At 38.6% G+C, this 20644-nt stretch overlaps 1 long non-coding RNA gene across 1 annotated transcript in view; it reads right to left on the bottom strand.

The window, feature by feature from the left end:
* Positions 1-20644, bottom strand: part of LOC106150034 — a 47009-nt gene that overhangs the window by 10791 nt on the left and 15574 nt on the right. The window contains exon 2 of the long non-coding RNA XR_001236573.1: positions 6494-7047. This is a non-coding gene — a long non-coding RNA (uncharacterized LOC106150034). The remainder of the gene's footprint in view (positions 1-6493; positions 7048-20644) is intronic.

Genomic DNA, 20644 nt, shown 5'->3' with positions numbered 1-20644 from the left:
TATTATTTGTCTATTTGTTTTCCTGAGAAACTATTTTATAGATAATAATACGTAAAACGATAACCATTGATAATTTCCTACCATTTTGTCTGTAATTTGCTGGGTCTTCCCTATTATTATGTTATCCTTCTTTTATTCTTTAAAATAAAAAATTTAAAAAAAAAAAAAGTTTGAAGAGTTTGGCATTTGATCTTCTCTAAATTTCCTGTAGAATTTAGCAGTGAATCCATCAGGACCTGGGCTTTTCTTTGTTAATATGCTTTTAATTACATTTTCAATCTCATTAACTGATATTGGGTTATTCAGGATGTTTATATTTTCTTGATTCAGATTTGGTAATTCATATGTATCTAGGAGTCTGTCCATCTCTTCTGTGTTTTCCATCCTATGAGAGTAAAGAATTTTGAAGTAGGTATTGATGATCTTCTGAATTTGCACAGGATTTGTAGAGAATGTACCCTTATCATTCGTCAATGCATGAATTTGAGTATTTCCCTTCCTTTTCTTGATAAGGTTGGCTAAGGATTTATCAATTTTATTTATTCTGTCAAAACATCCCAGCAAATCCCAGCTGCTACTTCACATGTGAAAACCTCAGAGAATTTAGCATTTCAGGTGGATTTAGTTCCAAAACTACAGTTCTCTGTCCAATCCTTTTAAGAATTCATAGCCATTTTCTCCTAGAAACAATACTGTAAGTGGATGAAAGTTTTCCTGGCTATCTCAAAAAATCCACTTTTTCTGTAATTGAGAAAAAAATAGAATTGCATTTACAAAAGTAGAAAACAATGCTGTAAATGTGCCATTTTCTTTTAAATGCCATAAAACATATCTGAATATAGAGAATATAGCAAAATATGCCTAAATATCAAAGGTTTCCAGTCTCGAGGTCTGTTAATACACAAAACTGAACACAAGGTAAGTTAATGAGGAACTCAGTTTCATACGGCCTATTGTGAAATCAATTTGGAACACAAGCTAGCTTTCTCCTAACACCCCTCCCCGCTTCTTCCTTCAGAAAGAGTCCCTTGCAAGACTCAACTTACAGTTGGATGCAAGGCAACCCGAATAGTCTATTTTACAGCCCCTGTGTGGATAGGTATGGCCACATGATTAATTCAGTTGATAGATGCATTCAGAAATAATGCATGTGACTTCCAGTTTATGAACCACAAGCCTATATTCCCTGCCTTTCAATTACCTGGAATATGCAAATAAGGAAGAGTCTTCCTGGACAGCTCAGTGAGAGGTGACCCCATGAAGAAGAAGTACAAGACAAGCTTAGATGATCTTGTCAGGCAAGGCTTCCCCTCTAGCTCTGAACCATCCACGCGGCAATCGTTACATCAGAGAAAAGTAAGTTTCCGATTTGTTTGAATCACTTTTAGTTTGTGTTTTACTGTGATAGCAGCCCAACATGTATCTTAATTCATACAAGCAAAGAAGGATGATCTAAAAGAAGAAACTTGTGGAGATTCTACACCAAATATCTTCAGAATACTGCTAATTTAAGAAAAAGACAAAATCTGTTTGAAACATAAGATTTTTTTCCTTGAAAAGCACTATATTTGTCTGATGAATATTTACCAAAGTAATTTGTAAAGATATTTGCTTTGGGTCATTGCTGCAGTCTAAACCCAAATTTATTCTTCCTCGTCTTGCCTTTCCCCCCTCCTTTCTTTTTTTCCTTTTCTACTTTTATCTTTCTTTCTTTCTTTCTTTCTTTCTTTCTTTCTTTCTTTCTTTCTTTCTTTTTCTTTCTTCCTCTTTCCCTCCTCTCTCTTCCCTTCTTTCCTTCCTCCCTCCTCCCTTCCTCACTCCTTCCCTTCCTTCCTGCCTTCCTGCCTGCCTTCCTTCTTTCCTTCCTTCTTTTCTCTTCCTTTTCTTCCTCCTCTCTCTGAACCTCAACATGTGACAGGCATTGGGCAGACAGTAAACACATAAAATTCAATAAAACACAATGTTTTATCTTCCAGGATGTTACAAATGCACAGAAGAGACAAAAAAGGAACCAAATAACAGCCCTGAATGTAGTAAGTGCTATAACGCACTTATCTCTAATACTCTGGTGAAGCATAGAAATAGAAATATCTTTTGAAAGTTATCAGAAACTTTGCATCAAAGGGGGGGCTTCAGAGCTGTAGCTGAAGAGTACAGAGCTTCCTTTCTAGCTAATGAAAGTGTTCTAGATTTTATTGTAGTGATGATTGCTAAACTCTGAGTATATTAAAAGCCATGGGATTATACACTTTAAGAGAGTAAGTTGTATGATATGTAAATTTTATCTCAATAATACTGTTAAAAACATGGAGGCAAGAATTAGAGCTTTATTGAGAAAAAATTTTAATTAACCTGATTTTCCAAGATGACTTCATGTATGCACATGCTCACATTTGTACATATTTGATTACACCAAAATAATCTTCAAAAAACTTATTGTTGGTACTGGAAAAAAACAACAAAAAAGAAAACATTTTTTTGGATCCAAATTTTCCTTACAATAAGACCCAGAAGGTCAACTACATCCCAGGGAGATCATAATTCAGAAATGAATCATGGAAAAATTGATATACTTTTTATTTATATAGCCAGGTATAATGGTGCATATCTATAATCCCAGCATTCAGGAGGTTGAGGCAGGAGGAACACCTCAAATTCGAGGGCAGCCTGGGCTACGTAGTGAGTTTAAGTTCAGTCTGAACTACATAGCAAGACCCTATCTCAAAAAGCAAACAAAACAAAACAAATATCTATCTATGTATCTCTATCTGTATCTATATCTGTCATCTATCTATATATCTCAATATATCCTTACACAATATAAGAATTTACGACATGCCTATTCATACAAATGTTACTATATTAGTATAGCTAGGTTCTTTTCTCTTTCTTATATCTAGTAAGAAACCTAGGGTAGGGCACACAACTCTAGCTCACCCCCTACCCTGCTTCTGCACACTACAGAGGGGTATCAGCAGGTAGAGTGAGCAAAGCTTGGAACTCACTTGGCCACTTTTAATATTGTTATGAAACAGGTCACTAGGACAGGAGAAAAATGAAAGACTTGTGGACTTTATCTGGGTCCAACAAGTGTACGTGATCATGTGGCAAGCATAGGTGCGTGAGCTTTCCCCACTCAGACTAAGACCAGAGGCCCTGCCAGCTGAGCACAGTGTACATCATGCAGCTCCACCCAGTGTTCAGAAGACACTTGAACTAAGTAGCTCCCATCCACTTGCGGCTATTGTATAGGGAAATCATGGAAACAGTTAATTGATACAAGTTCAAGGGTAAGGCCCACTAAGTGGGGGACATAGGTCTCTGGTCGTTACATCTAGTCCCTTTCCCCCCTCTCAATCCAGACACCAATAATTGGTCCTGAAGCCCCAAATATAGTTTTTGCATCTTTACTAGACTTCCTGTTTAAAGAGCTATGTGAACAATTGCTCCAAACTCTGAGGGTGGATGGACAGAGATAAATCAAAGTCTTCCTATCAATACACAAACCTCCAGCATCTTTCTCTCATTACCACAGTTGCCATCCTCAGCCTTTTGCTGCTAGTCAACATCTGCATCTCAAAGCCACTGTTTTTATGTGCCATGGAGCAGAATCAATGTCATTGATCCCAGGAAACAATAGAAGCTTTGCCCTCAGAGACAAACTCATTTTTCTCTCTGTCTAAATCTCATGCTTTATTTTCCAGTTCGTGTGACTTACTCACTTCACATTGACCGTGTGCTCTAGGAGAAATGGGAGGAGGTGGTGGCTGTGGTGTTATTTTGTGTCCCTTATACATGACTTTTATCTATGTCCCAGATCCAAGATCTCTGTAAATACTGCTGTAGGAGTTAGCATCTCACATTGTTCTCCAGCATCTCCCAGTATTAAGAGAAGTGAGACATCTTTTGCAGCAATCACAGAATTGCAATTATTTAATTTGATTTTTGAAACTGCCTTGTTGGATTAGACTAGGTATGGACCTTCAATATTGCATCTCCATTGTTCACCACGATATCAAGCACAACCTCAAGAAATACTTGTTATATGTCTGAGGACAAACCAAAATCTTTACAAAGAGAATATAACATATATTTAAAAATCAAATATTACTTAAATGTTCCATACATATATACATAAACATTTATCTTGAAGCCACATAGATAAATGATGGATGGATAGATGATAGATGATAGATAGATAGATAGATAGATAGATAGATAGATAGATAGATAGATGACAGATGATAGATAGGTGATTGATAGATAGATACATGATAGATAGATAGGTAGATAGATAGATAGATAGATAGATAGATAGATAGATAGATATGGGCAGAGAGACAGAGAAGGAGATAGAGAAACAGATTTTTTAAAACTGTGACCTTCGGAATTAGATAAATTTGAATTTGAGTCTGACCATTATTTTATAGTCCTGTACTTGGTAAGTTAGTTCAGCTGTCTACACTTCAACTTTTCCTTTTGTAAAGTGGAGATAATAAAAATATCACATAATTTTTTAAAAATTAAGATCATTTATGGAAAACACTGAGTATATTCCTTGTGCACAGAAATATAATAAATGCAAAAAACTGAATGACTTTTCAAAACTTTCATATTATTTTTGGTGTTTCATAAAAGAAAACACATACCAATTTTGAAGAAAAAAAAGAGTGTATCAGTTCAGAATTGTTACTCCTTTGTTGTAGAAGCTCAGTTTTGATAAGCTGGTCACCCTGATCATAGATCCACGGAAACAGTACATGTATGACTGCATCAAAATATAGGAGTCCTACCTCAAGGAGCAATGGACACTAAACCAATAGCCAAAAGGCCCATGGGGAATAGGAGACTGGAAAGATTGCTAGATCTTTTGGTGCTAGCACAGTGTACCTTCAGGGGACCCACCACATTTGAGCACCTGGTAAGTGCCAGACACTGCGGGCAGCAAGAGAATGAAATACAAATTCGTTATCACATTGTATTGGAGCAGCAATCTCTGCACTTGACTGTTGTTCCAACTAAAATATAAGGCCTCTGTGGTTATTAATCAGGTCTTAGTAATCTCTGAATCTCTAGAATGAACATAGTAAAATGTCTGGCATGTAGTAGGTGCTAACTAAATATTTGTTGATGAAATCAATGAAAGCCTGTCTCTAATAACTCCATAAAAGCCATGGTTTCAAATAATGTTCTCTTAGATATACAGTTCATGACAAGGAACAAAGCTCTTCATCATATATGGTGCTCTGTCTCACATCTGTGCAATCAAAATGTAACAGAGATCCCACATCGGTCCATAGAATATGACACACGAGACTCATGGCTCAAACCATCCACTCGTAGGAAACAACTGCTGAAAGCACCAGTGTGAGCATGGTTGTGTACACACGCAAATGCACACACACATGTGTACACACTGCTCAGAGGAATAAGGGTCTGCTCTGAATACCCATTCCAAGATTCTGAGTAGACATTTAACTTCCCAAAGAGGCACAGGCTTCAAAGTGTTCTGACCTGGTTCCAGGAATCATAAATTTACATAAATTAAAATATTGAAACCATGAATTTCTGAGAAATATTCCAGAAATGATTACTATATTTAAAATAATGCACAGATTGATGGCATTCACCACAAGGGGCTCACTCATGGACTCCCTTCACCTGGCATTCAGCCGACACAACTAAAAATATAGATTCTTCATCCCCATCTCTTTAGATTGTCTTAATTCTGTCTCACCAAATCTATATACTGAATATCTTAATTTTTATAAGTTCCCAGATAATGCTTGGTCCAGGGATGAGAAGCAGTATCTTGAATCATCTCTAGGACCTTTTTACTACTAATATTCAATGAATTAGCCAGGAAAGAAGACTTCTACCTCCATCATCCCTGAGATTTTCAGTTACCTGTTTTGATGACCTGGAAAGATCCTTTTCCGTCCCTCATTAGATGTCCACCTGAAAGTTCTGAGCCTCATAGAGAGGCCATGTGGCCATCTACCCAAGTTAGATAGCAGCTCTTTAATCAAGAGCATCCCTTTTACTCTGCCCCCTGCACCAACTTTCAAAGATTTTCTCAAGTCTCATGTGTGAACCCAAGCAGTCTAGACATCAAGCAAACTCCAGCCTCCAAGTTTCTCCAGTCCCCAGAAGTTAAGCCAATCAATCACTCAGAGACATTAACTTAGTCATAGATGATCCTTCTCTACTGCTTTCCTGGTTCTTTCCTTGTTTGAATCCCAAGCCCCACTTTACCTCCACTTCATGACCTTAATTTCCTTCTTTGTGATGATCCTACAACCAGGAAGGAAGGTTGCAACTTTGTCTTCTGGGAATTAGTGAGAGCTTGGGGTAAGTACAACTATAAAGTCAAGCCAATCTCTCTGTCATTTTCCTTAATTTCCAATGTCAATATAAAAATACTTGCCCAGGCAACCATTGCAATAATACCTAACAGCATCGTCATTTGATAAACATACGTGTAACTACTTACCTAAGTTTCCCTCAATAGATTATAAGCATTATGATGACTGATGGAGACCCTGACAGACTTGTTCATGCCTGTCCACTGCAGCACACAGACAGGCATGCAGAAATGCTTGGTGTCTACTCATGCAATGATACACAGACTGGGTCTTGGTGCTATTGAGAAGGGATGCTGGTTTCTCTCCCTCTGGAACATTCTCGGTCAGAATCATTTAGTATATATTTATTGTTGATGTCAATCATGGAAATTCTGAGTTCCCTGGCCTGTTTTCTTAGAGGATGAGGCAATCCTAAGATGCAGAAGGGCAAGGCAGAGGCATATTGGGAAGCTCCAGGTAACTCTGGCTTGACCTGTTTAAGTCGTAAGTCAGTACTCAGCAAAGATGAACTGTCTGTGCTGGCAGAGGGGAAAGGTGCGGAGTGTAGCAGAGCTCCCCATACAAGGCTTCTCCCTGCTCTTCTGCAGAGATGGTGAAGCCACTGCAGACAGGAAGCGGAGGTAGGCACAGCAAGCTGAAAGTTCTGCTTCGAGGAGAGGTGCATCGGAACAAAGTCTGCATTCTGAGGAGTAAAGGACAGAAAAAGGGAGGATGAGATAAAACTGAAGAAAAGCCTTAAAAGATAATGAAAATGTGAGTTCATGAGTGTTTAACCAGTCAGTTAAGGTATATTTTTACTCACTACTTGTTCACAACCCACTCCTTCTCCAATGAGGTGAAACATCACTCCTAAACCCTCACCTAATATTTCAGCAATACAGTGGGGAGGAAATCAAGACTTTTTAAATATATATTTCATAGGGCCAAGAAGTTCAAGATAATTTTTAAGACTCCAGTATGATTCAAAGTCATAAGTAGAGCTGAAATGGATTTTCCAGAAAAATGCTGCTTCAAATGCCTGCTTGAGCTCAGGCCCCATTCTCTAGGTCTCACGAGCTAGTAGTAGGCCTGGCTAGGCCCTGGCCTACGGGGAAGGGATTTTGAAAAGCACAGCCTTAGCTGTAGGACTCATGTATTCTCCTCTAGCACACTTTTTGCAAAAATCTGCTCATTACTAAACATCAAGACCTGGGATGGCCTGAATTGTCAGAATTTATTTCAGAAACAAAGTAGGAGGGATTTCTTAGTGTCAAATTCTTCCCAAACTCTTTTAACCACATACCAGTGCAATTACTTACATACAGGATAATTTAAAAGATGCATTTTTTTTCATTAATTTGTAAAAGATAATCTAACAGGAAATATAAAAATGACAGTTTTATCAAATGTATTCAATGATTTTTCTGTGTATGGTATATCTTAAAGCACTCAATGTATAACACAGTGCTACAACCTGGACGGTGGTATTTTTCTCTTTCTGAATTATTTTTGCATCCTTGTTTTTCTTTGAACACACTTTGCACTGTCATGCTGGCCTTTCTTTTTTTCTGTAGATGGTGTGATTTCAATAAAATGTCTGCCCACTAAAAGTAATGGTGAAGACATCGATGGTGGATGTCCTGGTTGGCATTTCACTACTTTTCAATTATTTGATTTGTGAGACCTACTCTAAGGTGTAAATGAATCCCTTTAATTTTTGAACCCCCCTATTTTGGGCTCTTTTTTTTTGGTGCTGAGAATCTAACTCAGGACCTTGCACTTGCCAGGCAGGCATTTGTGCCACTGTGTTATATCCCCGGCATGAATCCCCCCTATTTTGAATAAATAATAATTGAACCCCATATTTTTGAGTCCACAAGTTGCATAAATATTTTATAATAATATGTTTTTCCTCACTTTTTTGATTACAGGATCACTGATAAGATGTTGGTCACCTCTGTACACACCACCCATGGAAGTATTATCATCATTTCCACCCTGGGAATTTTTTAGTTTCATTTCTTCTTTCAAGTCCTATCATTTCTGTACTATGAATAGCTGACAGTAAGGAGATGCCTTTTTTGTCTTTCCATCTCATAATACAGACATTTCCTCCCTGATATGCTAACATTTCTCCCCTTCAGGTCCTTCTCCTGAAGATCTTCTGGCACTTCCATCCTATTCAGTCTCAGGGTCCCAGACATGTCCACTTCATACTGTAAAAGAATAGAACTGAGTTCTGGAGAAATACAAAACTTATACCTAATGTACTTATGATAAGAACTTTTATAGGTTGTAACACAAAATTATAGGGTTTTTCTTTCGTAAATAAAATAAATGCAAATTAATTAAAGGAAATAACCAAAATGTATTATTAGATTTCACTAGAAACAAACATCAGAGGCAAATACAAGGTTTTAAATTTAAAAGTATGCCAAAATAGGAGATATAAAACAAATGAACAGGTATAAGTGTATATCTCATCCAAACAAGAATCAACTGGTTGAATTAGCACCTGCCCGAGAGACACTCAGAAAAGTCAGTACATAAACAAATATGCTGCCTGAATGGCGCTCAGGGTAAACTGTTAAGTGGTGAAATCAGCTAACTTCGAGGAGCAGTGGAATTACTGCTTCGGGTTTTTCCAGCCTATGGCCAGATGTCCCCCCACAAGTGTAAGCCACGGTTGTAGCTCCTCCAGATTCCACTTGACTTCCTGTGTTGACTCATTTTCCGAGCTGTTGGCAGGGTCCAGAGGCAAAGTACAACACAAGAAGCAAAATCTTTGGGTCTAGGCAGCCCTGCAATTTACTTGGGTGAGTTTATTAACCTCTCTGAGACTGAACTTTCTTCTCAAAATGGATATTCTCTAAAAGGAAATAATTATAGGCATGTTAAAAATGAAAGATGAATCAAATTCCTCCAGAGAAGAGAGTGCACAAATTGATGAAGATAATAGATGTCTGCTTTTTCTCTCTTTTTTTTTTACAGTGCTTTTACTTTAAAAAAAAAAAAAAAAAACTAAGAAACTAAAGTAAGAATTAACAGGAAAAGCACATTCTTCCTCCCAAGGAAACTGCAGTAAGCCTTAAATTCTCCAACCATCACTCCCTGCTAAATAGGTTTGCTCTGGGAGTCAACTTGATGACTCAATTCTACTACCAACTGCACAGATCTTGGTGAGCCCAACAATCCACTAGGTTCTCCCAGGATCCGAGGGGGACAGACAGGAGTGAATCTGATCTGAATGGTTCTCTTAGGACGCCCATTATTCAGTGAGGAGAAGGAGAACACACCAGTCTACACGGCACAGGGTGTGGTGTGTTCCAGGAGCGGGTGGGAGGTGTTCCCACCTTCCTTAGCTTCAAAGGGCAGAAAACACCTCCACTGGGTCCCTGAGGAGACCTTGCAAAGACTAGAAGGATCCAGATAGACCTGTCAGGGAGGAGCACACGTCAGCAGGAGAGCAGGCCCAGCTGCAGAAGGCAGCACACAGGAACAACAGAACAGCTTCCCAGGAGGCTCTGCACAGGGGCTAACGTGGTCTCTGAGTAATGCAAAAGCAGATTGTGGAAAGAGAAGTGTGTCTTGATGGTTTATCTTTGACTCACTTATACATGCCATTTTATTTTATTTTTAAAATTTTATTTTATTATTTATCCCATAAACAAAAAGGAGATACTAGAATCTTTGTGGTAGGATGAGCTATGAGCTGCTCCACAGAGAGCAGAGTTCTTGGTTGGTGCAGGGATGGAAAAGAAATATGAAGACAACATGGAGCTCTTAAGGTGCAGTTGGTTTGTTTCCTCCTTTGCTTGAATGGGAAGCATGGAGTCCAGCATTTGGAAGGTGTATTAAAGGTTGCCAGGTGTAACTTTTGCCCAGTGCAGAAATTACCAGGGTTACGTGTTCCTCCTGAACATCTCCCCTGAAAGAAGGGCTACTGGTGCACGGCATGCTCTGGGCTGAGGGAACAGCTCAGCTCTGCAAATCCAAGAGGCAGAGAGGCTTAGGCAAAACACTTACCTCTTGTCTCCTGAGACTTGGGCTCAGTCTGTCTCTGCCCCTACAAGCAAAGCAACCTGGGGCGGGCTAGCCTTTGCAATTTGGATTCTGTATGTGTGAAATAGGTATAACTGTTACAGTTTAAATAGGAAGTGTCCTTGAAGAATGATCATGTATGGCTGGACCCCCATGTGACAAGTGAGGAGCACAGCCCTGCTTGGAGGAAGCAGGTCGCTGGGGGATGCTTTTCATGGTTGGATCTTTCCTCAGCTCTTTCCTTTGCTCTTTGCTTCATGGCGGCCAGGAAGTGCACAGCTTTCTCCCACTACACCCTTCTGCCATAACACTGCACCCTGGGCACCAGCCAACCATTACCTGGAACCTCTGAAACCGTGAGCCAAAATAACTTTCCCCTCTTTTCAGTTTTGTATGTCAGGCACTTTGTCCCAGTAATGGAAAGCAGACCAATGCAATAACCTTTAATGTGCAGGGATGTAATGATACAAAATGAGATATCTACCATGGAGGTCTAAACATGGTAGACACATACTCTTTCCCTTGATCTGAGCCAAAATCATCCTTCTACTTCCACCCATTCATGGGATGTAATTTTACCTTATAGAAGCAACAGAACACATTTGCTGCCAAACTGACAAGATAATAGTAGAAGACAGCAACCATGTTCCCACACGTTTTCTCTGCCTTAAACATCACTCTTCTCACATAACAGTTTCCAAAGCACTTTCTTTTTCCTGCAATCCTGATATGCACATTGTAGTCAGGGTTTGTGAGGGAACAGATTCAATACAGGACATGTAATTTATAGCATTATTTTATAATATTCACCCAAAAAACCAAATGCAGAAAAGTGCAAGAGATCTGTCTATGCACTAGAGATCCAAAGAATCCAACTGAGGGCCTGGATCCTTCATGAGTCACGCTGGAGGCCTAGAGCTTGTGGTAATGTCTCATGCAAGTCTGTATCAAGGGGGGCTGGGTATTTAGCTCAGTGGCACAGCGCCTGCCTGGCAAACATGAGGTCGTGAGTTTGATTCCCAGTACATGGGGAAAAAAAACAAAACCAAGTCTGTATGAAGGATCTGCACTGGGAAGGCCCAAAGGTCAGTGGTGGAAGCTGGAAAGTCTTCACCAGCAGGATGAAGGATCTGTGCCAGTCGGCTAAGGGATCTGCACTGGAGTCAAGAAATGACAGAGTAAAGACAAGAGCTCCCCCAAAGAGAACCACAGCTATCCTCAGTGACAGCGAAGATGACAACAGCTGAGTTCATATCAGGAAAGCCAACGTGAAAAGCTTCTCCAGGAGAATCATCAGCACATCATTCTCCACTCCAGTTCTCCTTTCATGCTGTTGGCTACAATCCTCAGATGGGCCTTCCACACCCAGAACCAGGCTGACTCAGTTCAGTTGGGTGCTCCAAGATGACCATTAGTTAATCCACCACACACATTGCTATGATGGCTAAATTCTTGGTTTTTTATATAAAACTGAATTTCTACATAGGGTTGGAGACAGAAGAAAACTTTCTTAAAAGCAGTCTCCATCTTCTCACTCTTTCTGATGAGAAAGAAAGCAAACATCAGGACGGACTCTGGAGTGATTTCTGACCCCGTTTCTATTCCTAGGCACAAAGGCCTTGGTCTGACAACTTCTTAAATGTAGTCTAGGACAAACACTGCAGGGAAAAATATGAGAACCATTGGTGTAAGGCACATGGATCAGTGTTCATCTGACTACCCAAAATAAACCAGGACTAGCAAGACCAAAATAACCCTGACACTTCATATTAAAGAGGCACAGACAGGCTCCTGTTAAGACCATGCACAAAGCAATGCTGTCATTTTCAGTACAATCAGCCTGGCTTTGGGAATCCGAATGCAGCCCAAGAGATGAGGAAAGAAGAAAAGCCTGTTGGAGAATCCGCATGTGTTTCCCATCAGTGAAGAGAACAATTGATTCTTTTACCTTAGGAATTTGGAGTTTCTTTTCCAACTGACTTTATGACCCACAGCAGATATGCTTAGCAGGGTACGTGGATTACTCTCTATGGATCATGCTTTGGATAAGGTCTTGAGGGTAACAAGGTGATTAACAGCACTGCTGAAGGCCTGACAAAGGAGGCTGACAGGACAAGACCATGGACATACAGTTGCCCCTTTGTTTCTGGGGATTTTCTGTGTCCTCAGATCCAACCAGCTGCAGAATGAAAAAAAACCTGCATGTTCCTGAACATGGAGAAATTTTTCTTGTCATGATTTTCTAAACAATACGGTAAAACAACTATTCATGTAGCACTTGAATCACATTAGATAGTATAGGAGATATAGAGATGATTTAAAGTTGATTGGAGGATGTACTTGGGTTATGTGCAAGCACTGTGCCACTTTCCACGAGGAACTTGAGCTGCAGTTGCATCTTAGAACCCATCTGTCCTCAATGGTGAGACATACCTATATACTGCACTGGATGAAGGGTGGGTAATTCAAACATAGATTTTGTACATCAAATGTGAGGTCAGGGAAGGGCCCATAAAGACAGAAAGACAGATACAAATAAAAGTACCAAGGTTTATTCCAAGTGCCAGGAGTGGGTAGGAAGCTATCAGAGAGGCCATCACAGCTTTAATGGGTGGTGTTAAAGATATAATTTTACAAAGACTTCACCAGGCTGAAAAATGAAAATGAGAATTTCAGGTCAATGGAATAACATGCCCAACGCCCAAGGAATATCCAGACAATTGCAGGAGACATGAGAGGCTTTAAAACCTATTACTGGGAGGTAGGCCAGGATCAAGGGATTGAGGGAGAGGGGAGGAAGGGGAAGGGAAGGGAAAGGAAAAGGAGTAAAATAATAGCTCTCTCTCTATATATATATACTGATATATATAATATATATAAATTCCCCACAATGAATATATTTATTATGTATTACAAACATGTACTAATTAAGACATTTAAAAAGCAAGCCCATTAGTAATGTAGATTCCAACCCCCCTGCCAAAAAATGCTTTCAACCATAGAAGTGACTTGGAACAGATTATAGTGAGAATCCTCTGGCAGTAGTGTTGAGAATAAAATAGAAGAGAAAGACCAGAGACAGGAAGATTGATTAGAAGATTGATGCCCAGGCCCAGATAGGAGATGAGATCTCATGCTTAGGTTAGTGGCTATAGGGAGACAAGGTGATGGATTAATATACTTGTTGGCCAATAAGCTACACTGAGGTGTATCACAGTTCTGCATAGTGGTGTTGCATCATGATTGGAGCCACAGTAATTAAGGATGTGTCCTGACATCTTCCAAGCACAAACACATGGAACCACCATGAGAATGAAGGGCCACTTTTCAGTAGATATTTATGCTGTGCAAAGATAACACAAATGGGGCTGGGGATTTAGCTCAGCGGCAAAAGCACCTGCCTGGCAAGTGCAAGGTCGTGAGTTCGGTTCCCGGTACTGGAGAAAAACCAAAAAAAAAAAAAAAAAGATAACACAAAATTCTTTATTTCACTAAGTATTTATCGAAAACTTAACACATTGCACTCTCATCTATTGTCAGGTACTGTACTATACTCATTAGATATGTAATCTCATTGTAAATTGTTTTAAATTTGTTTTGCTATTTTGCAGTCCTAAATTGGATAAGTACCTTGCCCAAGGTTATAGTTGATAAGCTGTTGACTTAGGCATACAGAACAACAAAATAGGAGAACATGTCACTAGAAAATAAACTGCAGAGAAAGTGTCCATATCCCAGAAGCCATGTGGTTGAGTTCATGCACACTGAACTTTTGAGGAAAATGATTTCTCATCTGCATTGCTGATAGAAATATGAATTGGCTTGACCTATCTAGAAGGAAATTTTGTAGGACTTAACAAAACATTATGTGCACATATGTTTTGACCCAGCCACCATACTTCTAAGAAGCTGCCCATGAACGATATTCCCAACAATATGGAAATGCACAAGGTATGATTCAGCAACATGGTAAGTGTTTACATTTTTAAAAATTATTATAGAAAAGTCATATTGCTATTAACCTGCCTCAAAACCCTCACTTACCTCACCCTTCTTTTCACTTTCTGAAGCAGTTCTGGGAGTCCTATTTCTTTTTTTTTTTTTTTTTTTTTTTTTTTGGTTTTTCTCCGGTACCGGGAACCGAACTCACGACCTTGCGCTTGCCAGGCAGGCGCTTTGCCACTGAGCTAAATCCCCAGCCCCTGGGAGTCCTATTTCATGAGTGTTTTCAGTTGTATACTTGCAGCCGCCTCAACATCCTGAATATCATTGAAAATATTTACCTTTCACAGCCATTTCAACTTGGGAGAAAAAGCAGAAGTCACACAGTGTCAAATATTTTGAATAAGGTAGATGAAGACACGCTGTGTTTGTATAAACTTGCCTCTCCTTTGGAAGGGGCTTGGCAGCAATAATCACTGTATTTTTTTTAAATCACAACTCATAAGTACATTCAGAAAAGCAGACTTGCAGAATTCCTTCAGAAAGTAACAAGAATGACAGGATACGTATGTCTCAGAGAAGAGGAATATTCTGAAGGTTGTTAAAGGCAATAGTGTCTTTTTTGCTATAATATATTTTAAATATAAACAAACTAATATATACTATAGTCAAATTTAAAATATATTTGATCACACCTCATTTGCAACACATTTATTTACTTCCATCTATTGGACATACCTTAAACGCCCTTACATTAGGAAGTAGTTATATACAACATGGTACATCTATACATTAGAGTATGATGTATTTGGGAAATAAATGAAGATACATGAACTCTTCTGAAGTAGCTTTAAAGATCTATTTTCATGTGAAAAAAGAAAAATTCTTTCTGCAGAGTATGTTTTCCTTTATATAAGAAAGAAGAGGGCATGAGAAACAAAGGATGTGACTGCTCATTCATGAAAAAATACAGGGTGCATAAACCAGAAGTAGAGCTGGATCCTAGCAGGGCATGGGTGAAAGCCTCACAGGAAGAAAGTTAGTCGCAGTGACGGTAGAGTGGAGACACCACTCTGAGTAAACTTTTGTTCTAACTCTGACTCTTCTACACTGGTAAATTATCCACACTCACAAAGTCATTGAACAGTTGAAATCAAGCAGAGTGCAGGGGACAGGAGAAATAAGTGGGATACACATAATTACAAGAGAATCCTACTGCACTACACAAAGATAACACAGATAGAAAATGGGGTGGAAGGAGCCTTAAGTGACCTGGAAAGCAGTGTTTGGACTCTACTGCGGGGGAGAGGCAAAAACAACACTCTACTGATGTTGTGTTCTCATTAACATGCTTGCTATTCACATGGGATATGAGTAAGAAATGCAGAGGCAAGTTCATGTGCACATTTGGATTGAGTGAGTGATTATATTGTGGATGACGAAATGCAGACCTCTCACTGTTGTAGAGAGATGTTACAAACAAGAAAGGCAGGTGAGAATAAATCTTGTGGTACTGGATTGGAATTGAAAGTATCAGATAGCCTCATAGTTTTTAACACATCTGTGTGTGTGTCATACATATATACATATATGTAGGTAGATATGCAAATATGTGTATGTGTTGCACGGATAAGTACCTACACTGTGTCCCATTGCTCTCTTATAAGAAGTCTTAGAATTAATAAGACCTCAGGACTGACAAATACATCTAATGCCCATATCTAATACTATATCGGAGAATGGTAATTGCAAATACCATTCTTTGATAAAGGGAAATAGAGAACATTAAAAAACTGTTAATTCCAAGGAAGGACAAAAGAAAAAGAGGATGAGACTAAATGTTTTGATATGTCAAAAAATAAGGGAATATTAAAAAATTATGAGGATATGTCAAAAATACACAGAAACTAACTTTAATAAGCTCTCACTGACTAAATTTGGGACAATGTGAGCAACGAAGTGAATACTGATAGTGACAGATTATAACTGACAGACTGAGTAGATGGGGGAAGGGTGAAATGATGTGATGTTTCAAGCTGAAATGGACATTCCATTCAGAAATCATGGGTGACATTGAAATTACCCAGATTTATTTAGCATTATTTCTTTGCCTAGTTATCCACTGGTACACTAGTAAGTGTACTGATATAGTACACTGACAGTTTTCAAACGTCATTGTGCATCAGAGGTAAGGGCCAAAAACACAGATGCTGAGGTTTTTCTTTAGATGTTCTGGCCCAGATTCTCTAGAGATGGGATTCAGGAATCTATGTTTTAACTCAGTTCCCATTAAACCCAGTTGGAAAATACCATAGTGATTTCTCATCAACCTTATTCCAAGCTATTAGTGACGATTCAGGTACAGCCTAATCTAAAATAACAAAATGCATTACCGGGGATAGATCAAGGATCAGAGAGTAGTGGTCTATGGGCCAAAGCTGGCTCACCCCATATGTACTTTTGTATATGAAGTTTGCATGCAACACAACCACACCCATTTGCTTAGGAGTTATCCATGGCTACTTTGTCACTGACAAGGCAGAACAGAGCAATTGTGATAGATGCCGTGTGGACCGCTAAGCCTAAAATACTTACTGTCTGGACAATGACAGAAAAAGTTTGCCAACCTCTAGTGTAAATAGCACCAGGGGCCAAGGAATCAGGAAGGTGGATCATCTGAGACAGGCTCTTACAACAGTTGGAGGCTAACAAATAGTCACTTCCCTTGTCTGGATTCTAGTTATAGCTCTGCCACATGCTAGAAGAATGTAATCTTCTTGAACTTCAGTTTTATTTATCTGTGAATTGACAAGGATTAGACTGAATAGAATTGAATTTGAAGGATGATATGAGTGGATTTTTGAAATTAGATCTAAGAAAGATAAGTAAATCATTGGTTTTGCCTTCTACTTGTGCAGAGATGATCTTCAGGTTCATTTTTTTCCTTCAGAAGTTATATTGTAGCCAGACATAGTGGTGTTCACCTAAACCACAGCAGTCTGTGAGGCTGGAGCAGGAAGATTGCAAGTTCAAGCTCATCTTGGTCAATTTACCAACTTAGCTTGACCTCTGTCTCAAAATTTTAAAAAATAATACAAAAATAATGGAAATGTTGCTCACTGTGAAGGACTGGGTTCAATTTCCAATAGTGAGGAGGGGAAAGAAGCTATATTACACAGTTACCAGAATTATGGGTTCTGAGTCAGAGCTAGGTACGGAGACCCATAAAATAATACCCCCAATGTGTGGTTTTCTGGCCGAATGCTTTGAACTAAAAGAGAACAAAGGTCTCTCTGCCCTCCTGCACATCTCTCTCCCTTCTCAGAGCACAAGAAGTTGCCTTCTCTGAAGTCTCCCTGCCTAACAAAGAGAAATTTCTCCAGAAGGAATTCACTTGGCCTAGGCCTCGCACTGTAATCTCATCAGAGATGAACTCCCAGGGAAAACTACTAACATACTCTATTTTTCTGAGAGCTGCTGTCTGAGAGACATTCTCTGTATAATAAGACAACCTGTGTTTATCAGGCATTTCCTATCTTCATCCTTGCATAGCTTGTGGAAGTGTAGAAGCCCCCAAAATCCTATTTCTTTCTGGAGCTTGAAATGCTGCTTATGCTTTAACTATCTACCCCTTCAGAGAGTCACATTCTTTGTGAGACTCCAATATTCAGGAGTGCACATAAATTTGTGCACCTTCTTTTTTCTTAATCTGCCTGTTATTGATTTATTACAGAGACTCAAATTTTAAACCATCAGAAGGTGAAAGGGAAATTTTCTTTGCATCTACATAGGACACTTTAAAATCTGGCTCTACTAGCAGCATGACCTTAAGAGAGATCTTTATACTCTTTATGCTTTTTAGGCTGTTCTGAAAAATGAAGGAAATAGTATCTACTTAAATGATTCATGGAAATGTTAAATTAGACAATGGTGGTAAAGTGCTTACACAATACAGCTCCATAGTAAATGGTTAATACTAACATTATTCATATTCTAGGATGTGTTTACCAATGCAGACTGCACAGATTAGGTGTAGAAAATCTGTAATGTGAATCTGTCTAATGCACCTAGCATTCTTACCCATTAATAACAACACTGTCCCCCAAGTCAGTGTAACAACCCAAACTGCCCACACATATTTTCCATTATGCAGTAAAGAAGTGCTGTTGCCTACTAGTTAAGGAATTATTTGGTGCTAGATAAAAGGAAAGTCATTAAGAACTTGTTAGGTTTTGATTCACAACCCAACATTGTACCAAGCATATAGATAATTCAATAAGTATTTATTTTCATTTTTATTAGTATATATTTGCAGTATATAACATTTGCATTTCTTGTGTAAAATTTGTACATGTACATAACACATCTTAATTATTTTTTATCCCCTTTCTCTCCTCTTCCCCTCTTCATCTCTTGATCCCTTTGCCACTTGAAAAAAGATCTATCCTCCTAACTCCTATTATTGAATAAGTACTCTTAAAAGAATGAATCATATGACTTGATGAACATGTTTGTAATGTCACCATTATATAGTCAGACCTTTTGTTGTACATGGCACTATTGGGTTTCTAGAAACTTTCAATAAGTTGTAAACAGTTCTTAAGTGGAATACATTAACTGTTATTTTTTTTTTTCTGGTACCGGGAATCGAACTCACAACCTTGCACTTGCCAGGCAGGCGCTGTGCCACTGAGCTAAATCCCCAGCCCCTACATTAACTGTTATTACCTAATATCAAGATGGATAAACACCATCCATGACCAAGCCCCCCCTCCCCCAAGGAGTGTTCACCAGCCAGAGACAACAGAGTTGAGTTCAAGTATAAAGTCCAGGCTGCGGAGCTTCATATGATCTCTAATTGCTTCTTTGTTCATGTTGGACAAATGTAAGAAGGTGATGACTCAGTGAGAAAGACATCCCTTGCTACCCCTTGCACTTTAGCTCCAAAAAAAATTGAAACCCAAAGTCCTTTTGCATTTACCATCTTTTTCTCTTCTCCCTCTCTCACCACTGTGACCCACATTGCATAGTTCCCTCTCCTCAATAACCAGTCTTCCTGAGATAACTAAAATTTTCCTTTTTTCCTTTTAGTTCCCTATGGTGTCATCACATTAAACACTTTTTTTCCCTACTCAACCTTTTAAAAGTTAATGGCCCCACAGCCACTTTAGTTTTCTTTCCAACTATCTCAAAGGCTTTGCTTTGAATACATTAATCCTAATGATTTCAACAATGAAGAAGAATTTTGATCTGAGTATTTATCAGTAGAGTACTTATCAAACCTACCAAGTTTTATTCTACAAAAAATACTCACTAAAATAGTACCAATTTATAAGAACTAGTCTCTACTCAATCATTCTCCATCTCCTAGCCTATGGAGACAAGCAAGTCTGTCATTCAATAGCTGTCACATACGGTCATCTGTCAGAATCACAAAATACAAGAGAAAATCAACTACAAACTAAAATTGCACATCACATAGCAAATGTAGGATCCTAAGACATCAGAGCATACCTAAAATATTGTCAGAATGGTTCACATAGGAAAACCTGGAAGAGCTATTCCAGTTTGTTTTGAAAGAAGATAAACTTATAAAGGATGATAACAAAATAGTGACTTCAAAGACTTCAACAGAACTAAATAAAATGCCAAAGAATTAAGAGAGACTTTGGACAAAAAATGATGAACCTTCACATGTTTATGCAACACTTGCTGTATTTATGAGCCTCCTGTGAATCACTGTACCTGAAAAGTCAAGGCAATCTTGAAAGAGGAAAAAAGTTAAGGATCCCTCATTTCCTGATTTCAAGCTTACAGCATAGCTAATATCAAAGTGGTTCTAACAGAAAGACAGGAAAAGAACCAGTGGTATAGAATGGAAAATCCAGAAATAAAACCTTGCTTATATAATGAAGTGATTTTTGACAAGGGCATCAAGACCACTAAAAGAAGAAAGGGTGGATTTTTCCAAAGAATGGTGTTGGGAAAGCTGGATATCCACATACAGAACAATAAAGTTGTACACTTATTAATAGAACACTTAAAAAAAACCCACATAGATTACAGTTCTAAACGTAAGACCTCAAACTATAAAATTCCTTAAAGAAAACAAAATTTTCCATTCTTCAAAGATAAAATCAACAGTGAAAAGTAAACCTATAGAATGAGTGAAAATATTTGTATAGTTTCTCCAGTAAAGCATCAATGCCTAGGGTATATATATGAGAGAGAACACTCAAAAACAAAACCCAATTCAAAAATGGACCTAGGAAAAGATATCTCTCAAAAAAAGATATAGGAATTATCAATAAGCACAA

Source organism: Chinchilla lanigera, unplaced genomic scaffold (genome assembly GCF_000276665.1).
Source record: "Chinchilla lanigera isolate Chin_1 unplaced genomic scaffold, ChiLan1.0 scaffold00060, whole genome shotgun sequence".
Classification (NCBI taxonomy): Eukaryota; Metazoa; Chordata; class Mammalia; order Rodentia; family Chinchillidae; genus Chinchilla; species Chinchilla lanigera.
Note: the sequence above shows the minus strand (reverse complement) of the source record. Positions and strands in the feature narration are given on the sequence as shown.